The sequence below is a fragment of the Cupressus sempervirens genome, chromosome 4 (genome assembly GCF_028749045.1).
Source record: "Cupressus sempervirens isolate cs-2001-9-10 chromosome 4, ASM2874904v1, whole genome shotgun sequence".
NCBI lineage: Eukaryota > Viridiplantae > Streptophyta > Pinopsida > Cupressales > Cupressaceae > Cupressus > Cupressus sempervirens.
The window spans coordinates 350,877,624-350,887,197 of NC_143121.1; positions in this window are offsets into that span (position 1 = coordinate 350,877,624).

Genomic DNA, 9,574 nt, shown 5'->3' on the forward strand with positions numbered 1-9,574 from the left:
TCCAACATAGTAACATTAGTATCAACATTCTAATTAGAATTTATAAAATGGTAGTCAACTATATTTTTAATAGGGGAGTTATCCTTACACAATACATCAGGCTTCTTGTTTTGCCCATTTCCAACTTTTATAGGTTGCTTCCTTCTTATAGAGAATGAAGAAAGACTTCCACTTTTATCATGTAACTTGTCAAATCCTTTCATCTCTGAATCAACATGAATTTTTGTGCCTTTAGGGTCATCCTTCCAAATGCTTCCTTGATCCACAACATTCATTAAACTTGTTAAAACCTCATCAAAATCCTACCGCATCTTGATCCAATTTGTTTGAATATGCAACAAAATCCTTCCTTTCTTAGCCTTTTATGCAAAATGATATTTTCTCTTTAGTCTACTAGGTATATCACCCTCCCCCTTGTTATAATTCTATATTGCTGATTTGTGGGTGCAGGATTTATAGTATTCTATAAAAAAAAAAGAATAAGCCCTCTATGTAGAACATGCTTACAATACTTTTACAATGCTATATTCTATTATTTTTTATTAATTTCAAAATGTAAAATATAAAAGCAACCCTACCACCATAATAGATATGATTTAGAAAATTAAAATTGTAACTATAGACTCTATAATACCTACCATTGAAGGTGAAATATTCCCAAATAAATGGAAGCATCTTCCTTCAAATAGGCTCAATTTGCATACTTGAGTAGTCATCTCCCCCATTAATCAAGCCACTCCTCTCTTAATCATTTATGTGGAATTTTCCATCAACATGATCCATAACATTTCTTTCCTTATAGAAACTCATGTCAACACAAGGAAGACCATATATATAAAAAGTAAAGCATGATGTAAGTAGGAACAAGATAGCATTTGGGCAAGTATTCTCTCCTTTCCAATGCTTAAATAATTCCAAAGTAATTTCCAACTTGAAACTATATATAGGTGTTCCAAATAAATGGTGACCCAACCTTTCTCAACCTACTTCTAAATAGAAAAAACCTCCTTCCATTATATATACACACACACACACACACACACACACACACACACACACACATGTATATATATATATATATATACACACACACATGTATATATATATATATACACACATGTATACATGTCTATATATATATATACATATATATGTATACATGTATATATATGTATATATATATATACATGTGTGTATATATATATATATAATACATATATATACATGTATACATGTATATATGTATACATGTATACATGTATATATGTATACATGTATATATATATATCTATATGTATATATATATATATATATATATACATGTATATATGTATATATGTATATATATATATATACATATAGATATATATATATACATGTATACATATATACATGTATACATGTATATATATGTATTATATATATATATACATGTATACATGTATATATGTATACATGTATATATATATATCTATATGTATATGTATACATATATACATGTATACATGTATATATATATATATACATGTATACATACATATATATAAATGTATACATATATGTATACATGTATATATATATATATATATGTATATATATATATATACATGTATATATATATATGTATATGTATGTATATATATATATGTATATACATTTATATATGTATGTATATATATATATATATATATATATATATATATATATATATACATGTATATATATATATATATATATATATATATATATATAAGCAGGAACAAGATAGCATTTGGGCAAGTATTCTCTCTTTTCCAATGCTTAAATAATTCCAAAGTCACTTCCAACTTGAAACTATATATAGGTGTTCCAAATAAATGGTGACCCAACCTTTCTCAACCTACTTCTAAATAGAGAAAACCTCCTTCCATTATGTGTATATATATATATGTATGTATATGTATGTATATATATATATATATGTATATGTATGTATATATATACATTTATATATGTATATATATATATGTATATATATTTATATATGTATATATATATGTATATACATTTATATATGTATATATATATATGTATATATGTATATGTACATATACATATATACATGTATATACATGTATATGTATATATATATATACATGTATATATGTATACATGTATATATATATACATGTATATATGTATACATGTATATATGTATACATGTATACATATGTACACATGTATATACATGTATACATATGTACACATGTATATACATGTATACATATATACATGTATATATGTATATATATATATGTACATACACATGTATGCATGTACATACACATGTATACATGTATATATATATATATATATAGTTTTGTTTCTCACATTTTAAATCACCAACCTTAACTCTATTAGTACTATGATGAACCAAATCTCTATTAACAATGGCCAAATTCAAATTGTACTTAAACATACCAATGTGAATACTGGAAGCTATATCACTCATAAAGCATTTGAGTCATAATTACTCAACAAGGCTTACTATTGTCATCTTGGCTTGATGATGTTACGAATTTCTCTTGCCTATCACTTCCATCATTCTTTGATATATTTCTTGTAACACTATGTGTCAAATCTATCTTTATAATTTCCTTAAGGGCTCATTTGGTTTCAACATTGGAATTAAGAATAGGGATATATATTAGGAATAGGAATGGTTATTCCAATAACAACTATTTTTCGGAAAGGACATAAACTCATTTTAGGGGAAAAATGAGAATATGTATTCCTATTACCTATTCCAATTGATGCATGAAATAAAAATTAGGAAACATATTCCTAATTTCCTATTCCTATTCTAACAACCAAATGGTCCCTTAGCTCAAATTCTAACATAATATTCTCTTCAAAAAGAAAACTTGCTTGACACAAAACACTCAATTGGATATATGATCCACTTTCATATTGGCTTCCTATTAGGTATAAGTAATGATAATATTCTCAAAAGTTTTGATCATGGATCTCACTTCTTTCATTATATTATTGAATGTCCACAAGGGGTCAGATTCACCAAATAAGTGTCGAACAATATTGTTGAAATCCATGTAAATGCAAAAGTTTTTGCATTGAAGGGACTTAGTAATATTAGCAAGTTTTAGTTTTTGTAATTATTTCATCTTATTTACTACTATTATCTTTATCCATATATGTTTTTCAATATTATTTTCCTATTAATTTTTAATAATAGATATTTAATGTTAAGATTTTCTAAGATTGTCATTTTATTCAATAATGATAAATTAAATATAAATATAAATATTATTTTTAAAGTCAAAGATAATTTCCACATTAAGTTGACTTGTGATATTGCTACTAGGATTTAACTATTTAGTTTTTGAGTCAAACTCATTGAGAATCACCTAGATCCAATGAGTGCTAGGTGATTCATTTATTTTCATGAGAGATGGATTCATGTTGAATCACTACTAATAAAATATATGTCAATGTGTTTGACTCAAAAAGTACTCAGTTAAATTCTATTAGGAATAAAACAATTCGACTTGCTATGGAAATTATCTCCATATTATAAATTGATGAAGTTAAGGGGCTTTCTAATAAATGGTTCATTAAGATTTTATAAGGCACAACACTTGGTGAAGATTTTACAACTGAGTTTGCAAGTAGAGTTGAAGTAGTACTGGGATGGGTGACCTCCTAGGAAGTCTTGATGCATCACATTTGTGAGCATCACATAGATCAAATGAGTGCTAAGTGTTTCATTTATTGTCATGAGAGATGGATTCCTATCGAATCACTACTTTAGAAATATAGATAAATGAGTTTGACTAAAAAATTAAACAATTATATCCTAATAGAAATATCACAATAATTTTTTGTTTATTTAATTTTTATTTAAAAAAATTACTTTACTTAAATTAAAAATTAATTATAATTTAATTTTTTTCACATGAAATCATAGTTATGTTGATACCTTTATGTGGAAACTTTATTGACATAAATAACTTTTCCACGCTAATACATTTTAGTGCTCTTCCCATTTAAAAAAAAAAAATCTTCAGCTATAAACTTTAGTTATTTATTCTTTTTCTCATTTTTTTTAAGAAATTTGCATCAGTGGGTATTACTTAATTTATTCTTTTTTGTCATTGTTTTTTAAGAAATTGGCATAATTAGGAATTAATATATGTTTTCTTTTACAAAATTTGAATTGTATTTTGGTTCCTTTTCAATTGATTTAGATTTTAGTTATAAAAATTATTCTAGATTGTTTTTGAAATTAGTTTAATTTTAACTTTTTAAATTATTTTCATATTTCTATTATTACTTTAATATATTTTTTGTTCTTATATTTATTAGTGCTATTTATTTCTTATAATTATTTTTCAAATAATTATTTTATTCATATATGACAAATTAAAATATACATAAATATTTTCTTAATCTATTTAGTCTATTTCTAAAATTTTATTTTAGTTAAATTAAACATTAAGTATAAATTAATTTAGTCACAATAATTTATATTTATAGAATAATTTTGTTGTTAAACACTTAATGACTCTTTGTTGCAAGCACAAAAGTTTATAACCACTATAGACAATATAGATATTGATTAGCTTACCATACAAGGATGGGTACTCCCCTATTGTAGGATTGATGGAATATCATTAAACTTGCTTATAACATGTAGTGACATTACAAGTGGATTGGAACAGGTCTAAAGCACATTGAGGGATCCTCTATTTTTATTGTTTCTCTATGATCATCTTTGAATTAGATGGAGTATAATTGATAACCCACAACATTTTTTACTACATTCCACAATCAAAGGATGTGACGAGTCACAATAGTTATGTTTTCATGCCATTGTCAAAGTGCTATCAAAGTCACACTAGTTATGATTTCATGTCAATGGTTGTGTAAGAGCCATTCCATTGTTGTCGCAGTCCATATGGCACTAAATATTCCTCTAGTAAAAATATCAATGTTCCTTGCATCTATTTTTTTTATCGGTAAATGGCTGAAGCCTAGATTAAATATTATTATTTGTTTGAATTAATTATTACTATATGTTAAGCAAAGCTAGATTCGAACCCAAGACCTCCCACATGAGAGGCTTGCAAGTTACTGTTGCATTTTAGGCTTTTGCCTGTTCCTTGCAACTAATTTTTAACATGTAAAAATAACATGAATTGGATCATTTCATATGATATTTAGCATGGAAATGCAGTAATGTTAGAAATGTCATCATTTTTACATTGTTTTCTTATATTAATTGTCTTTGTAGTTGTAGTTACTTGATCTTTAGGTCAATTTATTCTCTAAAGTGTAATTTAGTTATTAAATTAATTTAAGTAGGGTCTATGACCTTTCACATGAAAAAGAATATTGATTTTAAACATGATGGAATAGAATATCTTTTATACAATAAAAATAAAAATAGAAAATTTATAAGTGATTAATTTGCTTAAATTGAATACATAAATAATTCAATTTTCTTTTATAAATTGACCCTTTGCATTGCTGACTCTGACTCTGGCATATACTAGTTTTTCCTCTGTAATAAAGGTACATGCTAATCTCTCTCAAAAAAAGTATCAAAGACAAAATAAAGTCAATTTTTAAATTTTTTTATTTGTCAAACATAGTGATTCTTTTTCAAATTTTTTGTTCTTTTCAACTAGAAACTATGTAGACCATGAAGATCAGACGATGAAATTTAAAAAAAAAATCATAATGATTTCGATTTTTTGAAAATTAGTCAACTATACATTTTTGTGAGAGGATAGCAGAATCTCATAATAATATTTACTTTCCCTAACATTGCATACCATAATTATATAAAAGGGGCGTTTAGGTTTGTTGGAATAACTCACTGTACATTATGGTTTGATGGAAATATTTGTACAGTCGGATTCAACCGAATGATGGACAATTTGTAGTCTTTGAAAAGATCGTCCCAAACCTTTCCCAATCTTTCTTTTTCAATACAATTAATGATAATTACACTTTTACATATTCCAAATTTCTGCTTTAGGAATTGCCATCTTATCGTCATGTCTGGCGATTTTAATTATGTTGGATTTGTATGTTTCTGGTTGCCTTTAGTGTGATGATTACATTAACATTACGCCGAATTTGTAAGTATCGCGTTTTACTGGGTGTGAGTACGATATTAGCATTACGCCAATTTTATCTAAACCTTGTTGTAGTGGATGTGATGTCGACATTAGCGTTGTGGTCTGCGTCCTCTAGCTTAAATGAAATCAAGCCAATTACTCACTCATTCCATTCATACAACGACCCTTGAAAGCCAGCTTCCATCAAATACAATGATGACTGTATCTGATAATGGAATTCCTATTTCCATATTTGATTATTCATTCAATGAAGTAGATGGCATTCAGGTTTACCCATATCTTTCAGTCCATGATCAGTTACCTTCTCAGACGGAGATCAATATAGAATGCCAACTGGAGCGAAAGAAACGGAAAGCGAGTTTATCTAACAATGCAATCACCCCTCAATTCGTGTCACTACCCTTTGAATCGGATGTGTTGGGTGATGCGACGCGCTCTCTTGTCTACAGGGGGTTAATTATGTGGTGTTCCATGTTCACTAACAGTCATGGCTTTTGGTGCAACGGCAAATGGGCCCTACAATTGGTATCAGAGCTTGGTTAAGCTCGTTCGATTTTTTTTTGAAAATTGGTAAAGTTTTTTTGCAGGCACCATGGATGAAGCAGAAAAATGAAAGATTGAAAAGTTTTCTCGGCAAAAGTTTGGGCTATGGAAAGTGCAGATAGAGTCTTTGCTCATCAAGCAAGATTTACAACCTGCGTTGCTTGGTAAGACAAAGGGAAAATGATTATTGTCAGACGAAGACTGGGAAAAATTGGATTTGAAAGCAAGGGCAAAAATTTTCTTGGCACTCTCAAGTAACGTGTTGTTTAATGTTTCAGCTGAGAAGACAACTAAAGAGTTAGTTGAGAAATTATCTTCATTGTATGAGATACCTTTTGCTTCGAATAAAGTTTTTATAATGATGAAGCTATATAATCTGAAAATGAAAGAAGGGGGAGTAATGTCGAATCCTCTGAATAAGTTTAATACATTGGCCAGTCAACTCATTTCAGTTGGTATACCATTAGATGATGAAATCAAAACTATTCTTTTACTATGTTCACGTCTGAACAGCTGGGAAGGTGTAGTAATGGCTATGAGCACTTCAGTTGCAGCCAAGACCAAATTGAAATTCGATGAAGTTGCAACCACACTTCTTAGTGAAGACATGCGGAGGAAGCATTGAGAACCCTCTTTCGATGATGCTCTTACAGTTGTGAGCATGAGCAATAGAGGTAGAAGGCAAGAGAGAGGAAGAAATAATAATAATAATAATAGTAACAAAAGAGGAAGATTGAGTCATCACTCCAAATCAAGAGGAAGAAATGGGTCTTGCTGGTTTTGTGGAAAACTAGGGCACTCAAAGAAGCAGTGTTGGCATTACAAGAAGGCTCAAAATAAAGTCATAAATGATGGAGTTAATGCTACAACTGATGAAGCTTTGGTACTTACAGCTAGTGACACAAATTCAAATTCCTGGGTCCTTGATTCTGGTGCCTCATTTCATGCAACTCCATGTCGGAGTGTTTTCATGAATTACCAAGAAGGTATGTTTGGTAAAGTTTTTCTTGGGGATAATAAAGAATGTGACATAGTGGGAAAAGAGGACATTTTATTGTCATTGAAAAATGGGAGCAAATGGATTTTAAAAGATGTTAGGCATGTACCTACACTTAAGCATAATCTGATTTCTGTTAGTTAGTTATATACACAAGGCTGCAATGTTAGTTTTGATTTAGCTTCATGGAAAGTGTCAAAAGTTCAATTAATTTTAGCAAAAGGGCAGAAAACTGAAAGTTTGTACACATTAGAGTGTCATGGTGAAGTGGGAGCAGCCATGGCAGTTGTGGATAGTAATGCTGAACTTTGGCATAAGAGGTTCGGTCATATGAGCAAAATAGGTCTTGAAGTTATGCTTTGTAGAGACCAACTTTCGGGTCTAAAATCGATTGATTTATAGTTATGTGAGCATTGCCTTTATGGCAAACAAAATCACACCAGCTTTATAAGGACGGGTCATGAGAAGAAATCTTCTCAATTAGAACTTGTGCATTCTGATGCTTTTGGTCCTACAAAGGTAACATCTCTTGGTGGTGCTAAATATTTTGTCACATTTCTTGATGATTTCACTCGAAAAGTTTGGATTTATATGCTGAATAATAAATCTAAAGTTTTTTCAAAATTTAAAGTTTTTAAGGCTATGGTGGAAAATTAGATTGGAAGAAAAATAAAATGCTTATTAACAGACAATGGTGGTGAGTTTTTTTCTATGGAGTTTGACAATTTTTGTGCAGATAATGGTATTCGGAGGATTAAAACAGTCCCGTATACACCTCAAGAAAATGGTGCAGCTGAGAGGTTGAATCAGACTATTTTAGAAAGAGCTCGATGTATGTTATCAAATGCTGGTTTGGGGAAATAATTCTCGGCAGAGGCCTGTAATATAGCGGTCTATTTAATAAACAAAGCTCCTTCATCACGTTTAGATTTTGACATTCCAGAAGAACGGTGGACTGGTAAGAGGATTTCCTATTCTCATTTACAAGTTTTTGGGTGTGATGCATATGTTCATGTTCCTAAAGAACAATGAATGAAATTGGATTTTAAATCTAAACATTGTATATTTTTGGGGTATGGTGAAGATCAATTTGGTTACTGGTTATGGAATTCAATCACTTAGAAAGTAATACGGAGCAGGGATGTTGTATTTAATGAGAAAGTATTCTCAGGTTTGAGTAATCAGAGGTCTAATTCTGATGATTTTATTAACTTTGATTTATTAGATAATGGCAATACTATTCCACGTTCTCCTCGCATTACATTCCATCCCTCCACTATTGGTATGCCTTCAGGAAATGTAAGTTCATCTCTTACTACTCCATTGCGATGTTCCTTGTTTCAACAAACTCCTCCCCTCACCTCCATGCACACAGGTCAACCCACATTTGAAAAAGAGGCTTCTCCATTCCCATCGCAACCCCTGCCGGTTCCCCACACCATGCCATTAGTCGTTACCCATGTTGCTGCGGAGGATCTAGACCCTGCGGTTTATATACAGTCACCCCCATCACGTGCGCTACACGCTACTTCTCCTCACCCGCTGGTAGAGTCACCTCTGCATCCCCAATCTAGTGTCAAAGTCATTTTAAATCCCTTGCCAAATACGCTGTCTCACTAGCCTCCTGTACCAACTATGACGTCTACTACCCTACCGTTACGAGTTACTGCAAACACAGAGGCTGGAAAACAAAAATTTTCAAATATAGAGGCTGCAAATCCAGAGGTTCCCACACCACACAATATTAATTTAAGGCGGTCTACAAGAGAGAAGAAACGTCCCAAGAAACTTGATGACTATGAGCTGTTATTTTCTCTCTGTTCTGATCAGGAAGAGCCCCAAACTTATAAACAAGCATGTTCTGATATTAATTCAGTGTTCTGGATGGATG